At 41.0% G+C, this 19,128-nt stretch overlaps 1 protein-coding gene across 1 annotated transcript in view; it reads left to right on the top strand.

The window, feature by feature from the left end:
• Window positions 1-8,282: 8,282 nt before the first annotated feature.
• LOC149443256 (prolactin-releasing peptide receptor-like) overlaps window positions 8,283-19,128 on the top strand; it is a 143,187-nt gene continuing 132,341 nt past the window's right edge. Inside the window, exon 1 of the mRNA XM_089655707.1 lies at window positions 8,283-8,620. The gene's annotated coding sequence lies outside the window, so the exon portion shown is untranslated. The remainder of the gene's footprint in view (window positions 8,621-19,128) is intronic.

Below are 19,128 nucleotides of genomic sequence, written 5' to 3'. Positions count from 1 at the left end.
CTTCATCCAGAGTGGAGGCACTCTAATAAAGGAGGAGTGTTACTGGCCAGATCACTGGGTGAAAACAGAGGGGAAATGGCCAAAAAAAGAAAACTAATGCAGCTACCACACCACCATATCTTAGGATTGGTAAGCTGCAATATATTGCATTTTTTGTGTTAGGTTTAATACTGGTTGTAAAGGCCAAAGGCTTCTATGCATGGAGGTAAAAAAAACTTCAGTGTGCAGTTGCCCCCTCAGTCCCTCCTAACACTTACCTGAGCCCAATCTTCATCCAGCACCATGCATGGGAGCATTGGTTCTCCTGGGCCTCTGTCTCCTCATTGACTGAAACACAGAAGTGGGACCCATTGGCTCCTGCTCCTGCCAATTACAGCCAGTGAGGAGGGAACAGGGGTGGGACTGAGCCCACACTGTGTGCCCTATAGACACACAGAGCTGGCTTGGGAGTGAGCATGCATGAGTGCCCCCAACACAGGGGGGGAAGCAACAAGTTCCAGCGGTGGACTCCAGAAGAGGAGAATCAGAGCTGCTCTGTGAAAAACCATTGGCCAAGCAGATAAGTATGACATGTTTGTTATCTTAAAGAAAAAAATAACCTTTAGATTGAACCACTTTAATGTTTTCTGAAACAAAAAGCTAAAAAAAGTATGCATGGAAGGGATTGCTTACCAACTGTATAACAAGAGTCCATTTTGCATTGCCTGCTCTAAAGAGTGGAGATAGATCCTAGTCTGAACCCCCCCCCCCCGAGCTATCCTATCAGGAAGTTGTCCTGGTGCCCCACCAAGCATTAGTGGCTGAAGCATTCAAGGGACGTGTATACTGTACATGAGGGTGCCGTGCAGGGAATGCCTCGCCCACTTATGATTGGCGGGGTGCCATGATAATTCACTAAGCTCTGGCAAAATTTCCTTGCAAAATTCCATTTCCCTTAAAAAGGGAACAAGCTATTTGCCATTAGTAAGTCAATTCCATAATGTTGGCTGTGACATCTTCACCTCTGAAGCAAAATATGTCAGCCACTAAAATAACTAAACCTGGCCATATATTATACAATTTTCTTGTTCAATTTCCTTTAGATTTACCTTGAACCATGTAATGCAAGGGGGTCTGTCTAATTGCATGCAAATTTAAAGTGTTTAGGTTTCACCTATTATATGGTTTTGGTAAATCTACAGGAAAATTGTATAATGTATGGCCAACCTTAGAGAAGAAAGGTACTCATAGGTGGGGCAATACACTGAACTATATAAACATTCCTCAGCTCTCGATCCAACTAGTCAGCATGGTTAAAAAGAGTTAAGTTGCTTCTTAAACCAGAAGTTTTTATTGTATACATTTCTAAATATACCTATGTAACACAACCCTTTCTTTAAATGATAGAAGCAGTTTAAAAAAGATTTCTCTGCTGATTAGCTGGATTGAAGGATGCAGTTTTTGTATTGTTAGCTTCACCTCTGAGACTGGTGCTGGTAATTAGAAAGACAGGACATCTCACTATAGCTGCTCATGGAGAGGGAGGAAATAAGTGTTATGAACAGATGCATTCTCCATTACAGTTGTAGCTTAGAATTTAGTGAGCACCCCAACCCCACGATGATTTCATCCTTCAGACATTGTCATCACTTTGCTCCTAGTTCATGAATGTAAAAAGACGTGTATTTAAACAATACCCACGCAACAGTTTAAATACACACAACTAAATAAATTCTGTGGTACCAAATATATTAAAATCCAAAACCTGTGGTGTGGGTGACTGTTGCCCTAATAGTCTATGTTGCCCATATACCATATAACAGATAATATAAATAGAAAGGCTGTGCTAAACCCTGTACACTGTGTAAAAGCTATTTGTGTACCGGTAACTTATGTGCAGAACTTTACACCAGCATTAAGCAACACAATCCAATAAGTCAATTCAATATCCTTTAAAGTTCTATTAAAAGTTCAAAAGTGAAAGTGCCAAAGTGCCTAAATTAAAGTGCAAGCATAAGTGCTGCAATTCATCTTAGACATAAATTGATCAGTGCTACATGTAAAATGTGCTTCCAGCTTCTCCAATCCATGTAATCACCCATCTCCCCTGTCGCGACCAAACTCACCAGAGGTTGTTGACCCTCTAAGCATATACCTAGGGATGGCCAATAAGCACTTTCACACAGCAATGCTGTGTACTCTATTATCCTCCTTGGGACCATACTCTTAATTCCACATAGCACATATGGAAAGAGGAAGCCAGAAAAAACCTTTATAGGGTATTACCTTTTATTAAAATCCTAAAAGTATATAAAACAGATGTACACTCACATTATATAGTGCCTGACCTGGCACCCGAAACAATCTGCCAAAGCTCTATATGGAGACACTGCTGGTGCAATGCACTTTGGATCCAGCGTGTGTTCCAAATGGCAGAAGTGGCGTAACCGGAAGCTCCTGGTCCTATGCATTTCGTCACATCTGGGATGTCCTCAGGTGGCCAAAGGCAGGGCAGGTAGCAGCAAAAAAGTGTAAAACCCTGCAGCTCAAGGCTGTCCAACTATCCCCAAATCAGGGTTTATGGTTTTTTGGAAGGCATATTTTATTTTTCTATTTTAATATTTTTGGAGCTGCAGAAGCATTCACTTGTTGCTCACATAGGCAAATCTTCCCTTTGTTTACTGCACATCACTGGATACTTGTGTGGTAAAGTAGTGTGCCCTGAGGAAGTCATGTGATTCGTGATGTAATGCGTAGGACGGAAGTGTGGTGATGTCATTTCCGGCACTGACAGCAGCAGCCATTTAGGTAAACCTATGCAATACACCCATGTGTGTTTTCTACAGCTTTTATGCTTGTGGGTCTGTGGACCCTTTGTTCTTCTTGTAAGTAGGCAGTTTGCTGTTTTACCTAATACATGTGTTAAAGCTTACTGCACTATGGGAGTCCTTTTGATTTAACTTTCCATGTGGGGGCCGCTTGAGAGGAGATTGGCTGGTTATTTCCATGAGGGGATACCACCACTATTGGTACATTTGTGAGAGCCTTTGGTTCCACCAAGAGGATTTCCTGGATTACAGCCAAGGGGGCAGATGAGAATAGGATCTCTGAGTGCTACATTGAAGCGTGTTGACCCCTGTGGGTCGCAGCATGGAGGTAAGCGTGCACGCTAGCTGGTGGCGGATTATTTATTGCAGTGATCACTGGATTTATCACCTATTGAATGAATACAGAATATTTTTGGACTGTGCACAATAATATTATTTTCTGTCACATTGCTTCTCACATTGTTCTTGGCACATGGTTTTTTTATGTCATGTGATTTATTATGATCTATTGCACCGGCACCAACCGATTTTGTGGCTCTTCCCCATTTCGTTTATCGGACATGCTGGAACATTCGTGAAAAACAATCATTCGAATCATTCCAATCATTTCGAAATCATTGGTGGCACCATCGGATTACAGAAAGATCAATGTTTTCGAAAAATCTTTCGGAATTCGACCCATGTAGGACCTGCTTTATTAGGTCACGATTAGGTGTTTATCATCCATTTTTCACTCACGTTATGGAGTTGATTTATTTAATTTGTTCACTTGTTGCATTTCTTTATCTTAATATATTCCTTTAATTTTATTTATATTCGCTATTGTCGTAGCACAGTATTTACATTTAAAAACCTTAGAGATGTCTGCATGAAAACCCCAGTAGATCAGCAGATTTAATACTCAGACCAGTCCATCTGGCACCAGCAAGCATGCCGCATTCAAAGTTGCTGAAGTCCCCTTTCTTACGCATTCTGATGCTTGGTTTGATCTCATTTGAAGTAATCTTCACCATGTCTACATGCCTAAATGCATTGAAGTGTTGCCTTGTGATTGGCTGATTAGCAATTTGTGTTACCAAGCAATTGAACAGTTGTACCTAATAAAGTGGTCAGTGAGTGTATTTATCCCCTAATGCCATCATTGCTATTATATTTAGGCAATTTTTTATTAAACAGAAAGAAAATTCAGGCAGGCCCACAATGAGAGGGAGAGATTCTGTACATGGGAGTAGTATGTTTTTAAATGTTTTTTTTCTAAGTACAGCTTAGACACTTGCCTTGCAGAGGTGATGGCTACAAGGAATCCCACCTTGTAGAGGAGAGTAGAGGGAGGAATGTCTCTAATGGGTGGAAAAGGACATTTTTGAAGCTCAACGTGAACCAGATTAATGAGAGGCCAACAGTCTCTGAAATAAAATAGAAAGGGCAGAAAAGTGACCTTTGATAGTGCTGAACAAAACAATGATCCAGGCCTAACTTTTATTTTATTTCTTATTATTACTTTTATTATTTTTTACTATAAGACTTAAAATTCGACACTGTCGACCACCCTCTCCTCCTTGCTAAGCTGCCCTCCCTTGGCATCAGGGACGCTGCTCTCTCCTGGTTCTCCTCCTACCTTTCCCAATGCTCCTTCAGCGTCACCTATAACACTGCCACCTCCCCCTCTCTGTCAGAGTCCCCCAAGGCTCTGTCCTCGGACCCCTCCTCTTCTCCATCTACACCTCCTCCCTTGGCAAACTAATACACTCCCACGGCTTCAATTACCACCTCTATGCCGACGACACACAAATTTAACTCTCCACCCCCCACATCACTCCCTCACTCTCCGCCCGCATTGCCCACCTCCTAAATGACATATCGGACTGGATGTCGCTCCACTTCCTCAAACTTAACCTGTCCAAAACCGAGGTCCTGGTCTTCCCCCCACCCCGCGCCCCCCCGCCCATCCTCTCCATCACCACTAACAACGCCACCATCACTCCCACCCCACATGCCAAAGTCCTGGGTGTCACCCTGGACTCCCACCTCTCCTTCCTACCCCATGTCCAATTGCTTTCAAGATCATGCAGGCTCTACCTCTGCAACATCTCCAAGATACGTACATTCCTCACCCCGGACACTATCAAACAACTCGTACACTCCCTCATCATCTCACGCCTGGACTACTGCAACTCCCTTCTCACTGGCCTACCCAAACAAACGCTATACTCACTCCAGTCGATCCTGAACTCAGCGGCTAGACTCATCCAGCTCACCAACCGCTCCACATCTGCCACCCCCATCTGCCAATCCCTTCACTGGCTCCCGATTGCCCAATGCATCAAATTCAAACTGCTAACTCTGACCTACAAAGCCATTCACAACGCTGCCCCAAACTACCTAACCGACCTGATACCTAAATACCACCCTACCCGTGCCCTTCGCTCCTCACAGGACCTCCTACTCTCTAGCTCCCTGGTCTCCTCCTCCCATGACCGATTGCAGAATTTCTCCAGGACCTCCCCCATCCTCTGGAATTCCCTACTCCAGTCCATTAGACTGTCACCTACCCTCATCTAATATTGGGGCAAAAATAAAAATAAAAACAATATTATTCATTACTCCTCATTTAAAGGAGAACACCAGGACAAGCAGTACTTTTAAAAATGTGCTGACTTATAAGGGGTTAAGTCCAACAAGGTGTATTCCTCCTCGTGGACTTATCTCTTTTATTTATATACATTTTATTGCATGCCAGGAGTACAGCTATACTTCTGGTGCTCTGACACTGGACCTTCAGGCCTCTGATTCTGCTGCTGCAGAGTTGTTTGCAGCTGCTCTGTCCATCCCTCCTCAACTCTTCTCAATCACAGTACGCTATGTATTTGTATTATGTGAATGCATTCACAAAATAATAAGTATTCTATGAATGGATAGCAAAGGGGACGGGCAGACAGAGTGTCTGCTGTGCAGTAGAAGGTATCTCATCTGTCAGACCACTGCGAGTAAAGAGATAACTGTGCTCCCAGTGCTCAGAAAAAGTGTAAATGGTAAATATAAAAAGATCCACAAAGTACCATACACCTTGTTAGGCATTAAGCTAAAGTTAAAATATGGACATTTTGGACCAATGTAACTATGTATGCTCCATACCTGTGGGATCCTGTTGGAAGCTGGAAATCACTGTAGTATGCATCACTACTACTGTGATCTCCGCTACCTTCTAAATCCTGTGCTGATTGGCTTCCCTGCTGCCCATTTGGCATGGGCACTATTCAAGCAACACTTTGCATTTCTCAATGAATGCAAACGGTTCTCTGACTGGATGAGTGAGAGAGGCAGTGACATCACAATCTCCATTGTGTCCAATCAGAGAACACTTAGCATTCATTGAGAAAATACAAAGTTTTCTAAATGACGCCCATCCCGAGCAAACAACCTCCTGTGTTCAGTAAGCATCAGTGATCACTGTAATATTTTGCAGCTTCTAGGGGGAGTCTACAGTTATGGCACATACATACAGTACTTACATTGGTCCAAGCTGGACCAATGTAACTATGTGAAAGTTACTATACCTAAACTTCAACTTTAAGTCCAATAAGGTGAGTGCCACCTGATGGACTGTTCTCTCTTTTTTTTACTAAAAAAAAAAAAAGTACCATACCTAAACTTCAGCTTTAAAAGGTAAGTTTACCTTTAAAAAAAAAAGCAAATATTTTTGTAAGTTAAAAAAAAACAGGCATTTTTTTTAATTAGAAGTCTGTAAAGCATTGCACCTGTGATCAGCAGATGAGCTGTGTTATGTTTACTATGGATGCACGCAGCCCAACTCAGGACCGCGCCTGCATAGGTTCCTCCATAGTGCACAGCTTGTCCTGTAACAAAGAGTATACAGCACTGGAGGGGGACCCCAGAAGAAGAGGTAAGGGACCATTCTTTGAAATATCATTCCACAGAGCAGGTAAATATAGCATCTTTTTTAATTTTAATAACAAAAAAAATTAGGCTTTACTTCAACCTCTTATAAACCCTTAAAAGCTCTGCAATTCCTGGAGTTCTTTAACTACTTGCTGACCACGCTATAGCTGAAAGAAGGCTACAGCACAGTCATCTAGTTCTTGGGTTGGTGTTCATGGATGCCCTACCAGAACTACACCCTGGGTGCACATCTGCACATTCTGTGACTGCGACACAGCTGATCACAGATCGGGTTAAAGAGCCAATCACAGCGGTACCATGTGATCAGTTGTGTTCAATCACAGCTGATCACATGTAAACAGGCTTGCCGGTTATTGGCAGTCCTTTCCACACACACAGTGTGTGTATGAGGAAAGGAAAACCGATAACTGGAAGGGCTGTCAGTACATGGTTTACACTAATAATCAAGGCACTGGTCATCAGTACCCTGATAATCAGTGCAACTCTATCAATGCAAATCAGGGGCATATTTACCATGAGGCAGACAAGGCATTTGCCTTGGGTGGCATTTTTCAGTGATACCTCTGAAGCTAGTGACACAGAGTGGGAGGTGATGAATCGAGCAGAGGAAGTCCACACCAGGCAGGAGGCAATCTGTGGCCTTCGAAGGGTGTGCACGGGATCCAGTAGGTTGGAGGTGGCCTGCCCATCCCATCCTTGTGGGCACTCCCTGGGTATGTGTAGGGGATGGGGGGGCACAGGCTGGGAGAATTCATGACAGACCAGCTGATTGTCAGCCAGAGTGGACTGCGATTGATCTCCTATCTGATGATGGATGTAGTGCTGTATATATAGGGCAGTATGCTTTTCTCTCCTCCTCCCTCCGTTTCAGGGGGGGGGGGGCACCTGATTTAGTGTTGCCTAGGGCAGCACAAAACCAAAAAACACCACTGGTGCCAATTAGTGCCCATCAGTGCTGCCTCATCAGTGCCCAACAGTACCACCTCATCAGTGCAGCCCCATCAGCGCACATCTGAAAAGCATCATAAAAATTACAATTTGCAAAAGAACTTTTTTCTTTAATTTTTTTTTCATTTGTTTAGAAAAAAAAACAGTGTTGGTTAAACTCCACCAAAATAACAAAACAAAGCGTTGTCTAAAAAAAAATAATACAAATGTCATATAGGTACAATGTTGCATAACCGCACAATTGTCATTCAAAGTGTGAAATTGGCATGGGCAGGAAGGGGGTGAAAGTGCTCAGTATTGATGTAGTTAACATTGATTCCCCTGTAATGTAAAAGCAAGGTGTATATTTTATATAGCTGGATAGAGGAAGACACTTTATTCCTGGAACAACAAAGGGCACAGTATAGTAGAATTCTTCTAGTGTGTAAGAAAACATAAATGCTACATATAGTAGTATAAAAGCAATGGTGTCTGCTAGGACCAAAGCACATACATTGCCTGTACTGTGTGTGGAGTGGGCCGGGTCAGGTGCGGGCAGAATGGAATCAGCACCACAGCTGTGGACAGCTCCGCTGAGACTCGTCCCTGTTTGCTGTGACAGGGAGGACTGGGCTGAGCACACGTTGCTTCATCACTCGCTACTCTCTACACCTCAGCAGCTCTATTATAGGGCTGGACATTTATTCCTCACATCATAACCAGCTCTCCTCTGACAGATCATTCACACTACTGGATTTCTTCTCCAGGAGACAAACCAATCACCACCTTTCTCTTGGAAGGTCCAGACCCCCGAATCTGGGAAGGAAGCTGATCAGTAGTCCTGTTTGCTGTCATAGGGAACAACATCTGTGAGCCTGCAAGTGTCACCAGTGAGGTCCACCAGCTGCTCTTCACAACTATCCCTACACTGTGCACCATCAGTCACATATTCTGCTCCAAACTCTGTAAGTAGATCAACAGGTCCCTATTCTGTCCTACTTTGTACCATGGAAAGATAGAATGATGCTAGGAGGCAAAGAATACATTCACTTGTCATTTGATTGTCAGATAATTTAGCCTGGCAGTGTAGGGTGCTTTAACTTAAGAAAATGGTTTTCAATTGCATTGTATTTTAGATTTAATATCCAAACAGTGAAGCATTTCTTCTCAAGCCTGTGTAAAGTAATTAAAGAACATATTGTAACTCTAAGTAATATACGTATTGTGTTGATTTACTTAATCGCAGGTCCTATCAGTTAATCACATTTTGTTAGATAACATTAGTAAAACATTGATGTACAGATATAAAACTTGCCATTCATTATATTATCTGAAATCATTCTTTATCTATCATCTACTTATTTATTTATTACAGATATTTATAAAGTGCTGTTAATTTATTATGTACTTCACATCAGTATCTGCCTTCAAGGAGCTTACAGTCTAAGGCAGGGGTGGACTGACAACTCATGGGGCCCCCGGGCAATAGGGGATCATGGGGTCCCTGTGTCCTTGCCCAAACTCAAAAAAGCCTATGAAAAAGGTACCAGGTGCATCTCATGGGGCCCCCTACTGACCCCGGGCCCTTGGGCAGTGCCTGAGTTTCCAAATGGTCAGTCCGCCCCTGGTCTAAAGGTCCCTACCTCATATATGTATATAGACATACTAGGGTAAATTTAAACAGGAGCTAATTAACCTATCAGCATGTGTTTGGAGTGTGGGAGGAAAGCAGAGTACCCTGAGGAAACCCACACAAGCATAGGGAGAATATGCAAACCCCAAACATTTAGTGTTATGGTTGGGACTGAAACCGATGACTCACTCACTCTGTCCGTCCGTCCATCCGTCCATCCGTCCATCCGTCCATTGCATTGTACCCTTCAGCACTTCCAGGAAAACTGAGATAATGTATCCTGTGAGTGCAAAGCTCTATATTCTGTTACACTTTAAAAGGGTTAGTTCACTTTTACTTACTTTTGTTAAAAAAAAAAAAACAGCCCCAAGCATTACAGTATACCAGATGTTGCATGCACAGCCTCAGACACCGAACAAGCACTTTGCTCTCAACCCATGCATGCACAGTCCGCTCTCTCACAGCATTCCACAAGAGTGAAAGAGAGCAGACTGCAGCTGAAAAAGAAAACATTCTTTTACAAAACAGCAATCCATGTTAATGTACCGATGATACTGTGGTGCTTGGAGATGTTTCTGGCAAAAGCCAGTAAAGATGAACTAACCCTTTAATAATTGCTACATCACGGCATTTATTCAAACCAAAAAGTACTTACATATTATACCGTATATTTACTGCCTGGCAGATTTTTCCAAAAAAATACAAAACAACCTATTATTACACAAATTAAAATGTACCAAAAACTTACAAAAAACAATTATTTGTAATTTGGTTTGATATATTTTAATGTATCACAAGGGAGTATTATATTAATTTATATTTTTTCACTTTTTCACATTTAATGTTTTTAATCACAAGAGGTTGGGATAAATCTGTAGCAGCACACAAGGATTAGATTATTGATACCAAAAACTTACCCACATTTTAAACAAAACTATACAGACATTTCTTCTTTGCCTCATATTTGTATTTGTAGTATTCTATTATACTGGATCTTTCATATACTATAAATGGGTAGCTACCTTAGCAATATTGGGATTCAATGTTGGGAATCCAAGGATATTACTTTACTTTTCCACCACAAATTTCAATTGATTTGGCTCAAATATGAGGCTGAAGTGTTAACAAAGCTTCACCATGATCCCATGTTAGGGGATGAGTCCACTCATTAGCCAACGAGTCCACTCCTGGATTTTGTCAGTTTCACCAATAATAAACCCAAAACAAAAAATGTAATATATTGCAGCTTACCAATCCTTAGATGGCTGCATTAGTTCTTTTTCTGCTTTTTTACTGAAGTTTTCACCCAGTGATATGGCCAGTAACACTCCTCCTGTATTAGAATGCCACCACTCTGGATGAAGACGCAGAGGGGGCACCTTTGGACAGCAGACTTGTTAGTATGGAGGGAGGGGAGCGTTAGATGTACTAGCATATTTAAATATACTAACAAAATGAAGCCAAATTCCAGCTCACACTGCAGTTACACAAGCAGTTTCATCGACAGTTTTTTTTATTTTGGGAGAAAGGTTAACAATTAATAATTAAAGGCTGATCATTGTAAGCAACCCTTTTAGCGGTAAATTGGTTGTCTCAACACTCTTACTGCTACATTGGCAGGAGAGCTTGTTTTGTTGAAAAATAATAGACTTGGGGCTGATTTACACATAAATGGACAGCTGCCACACAATAAACTAGAGTGGTTTACTGTCTGGCAGCTGTCCATTCTTGTTGCAGTGAGCCTGCAGTAGGGGGTGGTGTGCCATTTACATCCCACAGCTCCCTTTTTTTTTAATGAACTAAATTTGAAGTATTCAAAGGTGTCACTTCATTCATGTCACAGTTCTGTACAATGACATGGGATCTTGTCCAGTGCCCTGTGACAAAATGCAGCATGCCCGCATTTTATTGCAGATCACTGCAGCACAGCTGTGGGTTGCATTTCAATGTGACTAGGAGACTTAGAAAACAATTGTTTTCTGTGTGTCCCAGCGGTGACTGGCATTCTTAAAGTAGGGAAAAATGCTGATCCCAGCACTATATGTGAACTGGCCTTTACTAGCAGGATCACCGGACAAACAAAAAGGAAAGAAAACATAATAAATAAAGCTAATGCAGTCACAATCTAGAAATAGAAAACGCAGGACCAGACAGTCATGTAGCAGGAGATTTGCAGTAAATGCCGGATTTAAATGTCAAGTTACAAGCAATTGGTGATGGACAAAGCAATCAAGCCGCTGTTATACTGTGAACACTGGGCATCTTTTAATAGTTGTAGAAGTGCCATTCTGGGGTACATGGTCATAGCCGAGAGACAATCCAAATGTTTTGCCAGCATTACCAGCTTTTGTAACCCTGAAATTGTCAGCCATGACCATGTACCAAAGAATGCCACTTATAAAACTCTTGCAAAGTTACTTTTGATACTCAGCAACTTATTTGCTTTATTTAGCACTCATTACATAGCCTTTGTGACTTGACATGTAAATCCAATGTTTGCTACAATGCAAGGCTACCGCTGCTTAACCGCTTGATCCAGCACTTACTGTATTTTACAGTTATTGTGGCTTGACTGCTTGATTCAGAATTTACTATACATCTATTACAGCTTGACTGCTCTCTGTTATACTGCTAATACTGAACCAGTCGTACCTAACATTGGTGGAAGGAGGATTGATTTGCAGGAGGGGACACACAAGACCGGGGAGCAGGCTGATGAAGAGACTGTTCCTGCAGTACAAACAATCCCCCAAAAAGGGCTCATGTTGAAACTTTGTCAACAAGCCAGCCCCACAGTGGAACCGGGCGCATGTTTAGGATACATATGTATGTTTAGGATACATACATAAGTTTATAAATTAAATTTTACACTGAAATAATAAGCTGACAAAGCTTATAACATTGCCAAGGTGGCTACCTTTTTTCACTACAGTATGTATATAGTCCAATATAATTGCATAGTGCATTTAAAAATATATGAAGGCAAGGGAAAAGGTCTGTAAAGCTTTGGCAAAATGTGAGTACATTTTTAGATTATTTCATTGTGTAATGAAAGGATGTTTTAATTTTTAGAAAAATCTATCTAGTAGTAAATAAATAATACTGCATATAATGACTGTTTTGTTTGAATGCAGTTGAGTGTATAGTCTATCTATCTATCTATCTATCTATCTATCTATCTATCAATCATGTATCTCTTGGGCATTAAATATTATTATGTATTAGAATATTAGCAACATGAATAAGAGAGAGACAAATTGCCAGTATTACTTCACTAACCACTATATTGACTCCGATGCAAAACTGGTTACAGTTGCCCCAATGATTTGTTATGCCTTTCTCTGGACCCTAAGTGCAGATGTTGTGAGTGGTTTATATTGTGTTTTGGGTATACTGTATATCACATCATCTCATGTGGCACTATACAAAGTAACAGATATAACAAGGGAGGATACTTAAATAAAATGTTCTGTACACACAATAGTTTAGCCCAGAGTAGTAATGACAATAAATGATAGGAGAAAGCATCCTGTCAGCAGAAGTTTACAGTTTAGAGGAATAAGGGGTAGAAACAAGAGGTGATGAATGTGAGATAGCTGTATATTTGGTGACAGAGAGCGTCTCATAAATAAGAAATGTAGTCAATCACTAAACAGGATAACCTAGTTTGTAATGCATGTGTAGTTTGTAGAAGATCCTTTCCCATGAACTGGGATTTGACTTTGGGCTGATTCATGGTGCAAGAATGTTTCTAGTGCATTGTGAATCCACAAAGTGAGTGATCTATTTTTTTGGATCCTTTTACTAGTTCATTCCAGGATATAAAATGGGCTTCACACCTGTGGGGTATAAGGGTACAGTAGAGATCTCTTTTATTGATTTGCTAAGGGTACAGAGGAATATGGGAGGAAGGGAAAGCCATCTTCTCTGTGTAATATAATTACCCTCAAAAGGATCTACATAATACCTTAGGTCCTGGTCTAATAAAGAAATCCAGGAATTCCTTCTAAGGGCTATGACTTCACAAGGGAAAGAGAACCCCTACTAAAAATCTATTGGAAGTCTGTTATTAAGTAGAATCCTTCAATCAGTCAGAAAACAAAGTGGATCCCAAACTCACTTGCCCCTTTTAAAGTAAGGGTTCAAAAAAAAAAACCTTTACTGGTTAGTTCAGCATGCACCAGACAGATATCTGCCTAGTAAATTGCTGGGGAAATTTAATTTCTGAGATGTATTCTTCACTGTATAAAAAACATATTCCGTGTGGCATGTACCACTTAACCACTTGAGCTCTGGAAGGTTTTACCCTCTTCATGTCTAGGTCATATTTTGCTATTCAGCACTGAGCTTCTTTAACTAGCAACGCTGTGCCCAAGCGAAATGTATCTTTTTTTTTCACACAAATGGAGCTTTCTTTTGGTGGTATTTGATCACCACAATTTATATTATATAAATGAAAAAATATTAACATTTTGAAAAAAGAAAAACAATATTTACTTTCTGCTATAAAACATATCCAATAAACAAAATTTTAAAAATCAAATTTCTTCATAAATTTAGGCCAAAATGTATTCTGCTACATGTCTTTGGTAAACAAAAAATTCCAATAAGTGTATATTAATTAGTTTGTGTGAGTGTTATACCATCTACAAACTATGGGATATATACTGTACTGGAGTTTTCATTTATTTTTTTAAACTAGTAATGGCAACGATCAGTGACTTATAGTGGGACTGTGATAGTGTAGTGGGCAATCTGAAACTAACTCATGCTGGGGGAACTAACTGACACTGACATCTCCAGTGACACTAATACAGTGATCAGCGCTAATAATATACACTGTCACTGTACTAAAAATGCTGGCTGGGATGGTGTTAACAACTAGGGGCACTCCAGGGTTAATTGTGTGCCTAACAAGTGTTATTGTGTGTACTGTGTGTTGCTTTTTACTATACATTGATTTGCTTCTTTTCCTTGCCTTGCCAAAGTAAGTGGATGTGGGCACGCACACATCTCTGAAACCCGGAAACTGGCAGGGATGTTCCAGCACGTTGCTGTGCCTATAGCTGCCGCCCCACTGCAACATATGTACTGTGGCAGGTTGGCAAGCAGTTAATTTCCATAGCATGGCCAGAAGTGTCTGTCTCGCTATCTGTAAAACAGTTTTAGTTGTGGGTTACACCATAGGAAGGTGTTTGGTGAATATCTGGTATCCTCCTCTGCCAGTAACATCCTGACTAACCAGAGGATGCAAAGTGTCACACAAATGACCCCAGTGTTTGCACACACAACCATATGTCTGCAGTGTATAATGTTACATAAGGTTTTCAAAGAGGTAGAGATAGCTGCCTCTAGTGCTGTGGCTAAACTGTTAGCTTCAGGGAAAAGCCACCAATGTGCATGGACCAGCTAAGTAGCTTTGTGGTCCATGTGAAGGTTAGAAAAAGACAACTCTACCTGCACCAAGGGCAATTCTAAAGTATCTTTAGATATTCTTCTAGGTATAAATTCCCACCTAAAGGAGGTAATCATGGAGTTGAACATTTTCAGGATATACACTGGGGAATTATTTAGAACATTGTCGCCTGTAATATGAACAAGATGCAAGAGGACAAATGGACATTACCTTGTAAGCCAAATTCTTATTTAGCCTTAAGCTTAAAAAACAAATAATGTTTTTCTCATAAAATCAGAATTATAAGTTTAAAAAGCTTAATTCAGTAAGCACTGGCAAAATTAATATTGATTAACAACCTGCAAATATCAGTACTAGAGCACGATATGCACACAACATGAATATTCACATATATAAATGTTTACTAATGATTAATTGTCAAACGTGCCAATAGGATAACTGTAATTCTTTGATTAATGAATGTCATGGATGCTGGTAATAAGCTTCTAGATTGATATTAGTAGAGACCAATTTACACAAGTGGAGGTGCCTTAATGTTAGTGAGCTTGCTAGCTGGTAATTGTGGTGAGGTCACTTACATGATTCACTGCCTTTTGTCTCTAAATTAGATTCATGAAAATAACCTTTACCAGGTAATCCAAAATTGATATGATTTATACCTGTAAAGAACTCCTAAAGAGGAATTGATTATTGCTGTCTTTATATAGTGATTGAGAGGTATAATCTCAGTGGACGGGTATACGCTTCAGTAACACTTGCTATGAACACACACTGAGCACTTAGTCTAAATAGCAGAAAATCATGGAAATGAGTTCCCCTAAGAAGTTGTATCCTAAGACAGTCATTTAGGTGCTTCTGTGATTTAGTGGTCATCTTTAAGCATAATGCCGGTGAAGCTATTACAAATACTGGCTTTGAAAGGTATAAGGTTTATTTTAGCTAGACAAATGATGTGTAGGTCAAGTTAACAATTCATATATAATGTGCATACTGTTTTGACACTGAAACAAAATGAGAGGCAAAATCTCATAGTGTTAACTTATGTTTTGACTGAAACATAATGACTCCTTTGTTCTCAAGTCCTTGTCAAAAGATTGCTTAGTGTATATACACAAAACATAAAGGTGAAGAATTACTTTCAACCACAAAGATATACACTGGGTCAGAAAAGAAAACAACCTATCCTCCATCTCTCTGAATTCCCTCCCATCAATCCCACCACGCTCACATCACCAAATCTCAGTCTCTCCCGTCAGTATTTGGGACTTCACTTGAGGTTTGGGACTTCACTCTAAAGCAACAGAATTTTTCATCTTATGCTGATCCAATGAGTCCTATTCTTAGTAATACTGAGTTCCCACAGGGACTATCTAGTCCAGGGGTGTCCAAACTTTTTTCAAAGAGTGCCAGATTGGATGAAGTGAACATGGTGGAGGGCCGAACATTTTTCCGAACATTCTTTGAACCATTACAATTAAATGCAAATAAATTATTTTATGCCAAGTTAATTGCAAACGACATACTTTTCATTTCATAACATTAAGATCAACTGACAGCTGAGTTTTCACAATGTATTGAAAATAAATTAAAAAAAACTTACCTGCACTAATGTGAAGGATGAAAAAGGTAGCTGGAGCTGAAGTCTCTGCTCGGCAGCCGGGAGGGGAAGAGAAACACACTTCACGCTGGAAGCCCGGCCCTGACGTCACCGCCCTCTGTCGCTCCCAGCGCGGCGCAGTCACACATGCGCACTGCTCTCAAGCAGAAGACTGTCTGCCACAGAAGGGAGGGCCGTGCGACAGCTGCATTCACACAGACCAGGGAGAATGCGCCGCAGTCAGGCATGCGCACTGCCCTCTGCTCTCAAGCAGAAGACTGTCTGCCATAGAAGGGAGGGCCGTGGGAGGGCCACATTACACAGAGCAGGGAGGGCTGTTGGAGGGCCGTATTAAACTGACCCCCGGGCCGTAAATGGCCCGCGGGCCAGACTTTGGACATGCCTGATCTAGTCCATCGTTCCTCAAATGAATACACAAGCATCTATTCTTGAAGTCTAGTTTCACCATGTTTAGCTTCAACTTACCTCCAGCACATGGATGCTGACATCAAAATATTCAATTTCAAGGCTTTCTGATCTCTCTAAAAAGCAAAGGACAGATTAGAGATCTGAACCCTTTTTAATTTCTTTGCCCACAAGATATGACATCCTCACTTACTGCTGCATCACACATATTCCTCTGTACTCTACTTACTCAGGGCATAGGAAACCAAGCTGGATCACCAATTTTAGGAAGACAACTTCATTAATATATTTATTTTTACAAACATGACTAGCAGTGACAGTGTGGCTCAAGAGTCTAGTTATAAAAAGCTTCAACAATCTGGTGTCAATGTCCACATAATATACATAAACATATTTCCAGCAACCTTAAATTGGTGATGAAGATGCAATTGCAACTGTGCTTCATATGTGGTGTCAATGCATCCCCCTAATAGGAATATTAGGGAACAATATTTGATATTTATATGAAAAGGTGTCTGGAAAGAATATTTCTGTGACCTCTTAAATTCCTCCTCCCTCTCTTATATTTGGATTCCTTTCCAAAGCCAAAAGTCCCATGTCATTGGAAATCTTCATGATCTCTGACTGTCTCAAAGGGGCTTAAAAATGAACTAATATACTATTTATGGAGTATCAGTCATGCACTGTCTCTGCACATGGAGTGTCTGGATCATCTCTTCAGGCTCTGCAAGATTTGGAGATCACTTAGCCTCTTAAAGAGAAACTAAACCCATCAATTTACCTGTGCCAGGAATGTAACTATTACATTTCTTGTGCTCTCAATCAAACTGACAAACCATCAAATGGCTGGTCTCATTGTGAGGGCCTGGGTTTGAATCTTGGACTTCTATTGTGTCTGGCAAAGCCTCTTCTTGCTGAACCACCTGGAATGCCGGACAATCCCCTGGACAATTCCTTGAATGATCCTGCCTTGATCTTGTTTGTCATGACCCTTGAACCCTTTGCTCCTCACATGAACTTCCTGATTTAAGCCATGTCTCTGCACTTTCTGCTTGCCAAATTATTGTGCCTTCTCCATCCAATATCTCGCTCTTGTCTCTCCTGCTGCCATCCTTACCTTCACTACCACTCATTACCGATCTTTGGCTCTACTACGCTTCTGCCTGATCCCAACCTGCAACCACCTGTTACTGACTGATGGCTTGTTTTCTGACTATGCATCTGTTTCATCCCTACCTGCTATATCTGCTACTGGACCCTGGCTTGCTCACCCCCTGGTGGGGCAGTCCTGAGGATCGTGACCTGGTAGTAACATGGAGCAAAACCCATCTCCACCATCAGGAGCTCTGGTGAATATCGGTTAGTGCTTAGACCCCACACCTCAGGTGAGCCCGCATCATCTGCCAGGGTGACCTGCTCCTATACTTATTTGCTGCTATAGCTACTAGTCTCTGAGCCTGACACTTGACTGTGACACACATCACTAATCACATGTGCAGTGAGGGGCCAAGTTGGCAGCTTCCTTGGCTGAAAACGATAGGAGGGATTAAAATATTTTATATTCTGTGGTATGCCAAATCCCACTTTTGAGCTTTAAGATGCTCTTGTAAACATGACTTCATATGCAGAACTTTTGCATTGTAGGGCACTTCATAGTCATTTACAATTTAGTCATGAAGCATGCACGCTGGAAAATGAAATGAAGCTTCTTCTACAGTCTCCTCTTTCCTTCCTTCATGAATTTTATGAATAGAAAATTCTTCAATTTCTATAGAATTTCCAAGTTAACATGCTAAACCTCTGGAATGCATTGCTTCAGTTCCTTTTCAGGTCTGTCTACTGCAGCCCCCATCGTGTCAGTAATGTTCTCCCCATGTTTAAGCATAAAAACCTCTAAATCTTCTGGGGTTTTCACCTGATGAATTTCCTTAAGCACTTGGTCAATATCTTGTTTTTCCAAAATATAATCTGGTTACAACCTGTCCATTGAAGTCCACTTTTGCTTTGAACTGTCCTTTACTCATTCTCTTATCTGTAGCTTATACATCATGAATAGCCCTTACAGCAGGATTACTCTCTATATCAAACCTTTTCTCTGTCATTCCTTGCTTGTCCCCTCCCTTTTTCTTTCTACTCCCTATACTGTCTACTAGCCCCCACTGTCCTTACCCCTTTCCTGCTCACTAATGTACTCTCTCCTCCTCAGTTATCACACACATAGCATAAATCTATCAATTGCACCTGACTCAGCAGAATTCACAGACAGCTTAATTGCTTAATAAGACAAAGATATTAAATCCAACAATCCAGACATTTTGGGGTTTATTTACTAAAGCTGGAGAGTCCAAAATCAGACTTACTTCTGCATAGAAACCAATCAGCTTCCAGGTTTCATTGCCAA

Source organism: Staurois parvus, unplaced genomic scaffold (assembly GCF_062004578.1).
Source record: "Staurois parvus isolate SC_StPar_1 unplaced genomic scaffold, SC_StPar_1.0 ptg000862l, whole genome shotgun sequence".
In the NCBI taxonomy this organism is placed as follows: domain Eukaryota; kingdom Metazoa; phylum Chordata; class Amphibia; order Anura; family Ranidae; genus Staurois; species Staurois parvus.
Note: the sequence above shows the minus strand (reverse complement) of the source record. Positions and strands in the feature narration are given on the sequence as shown.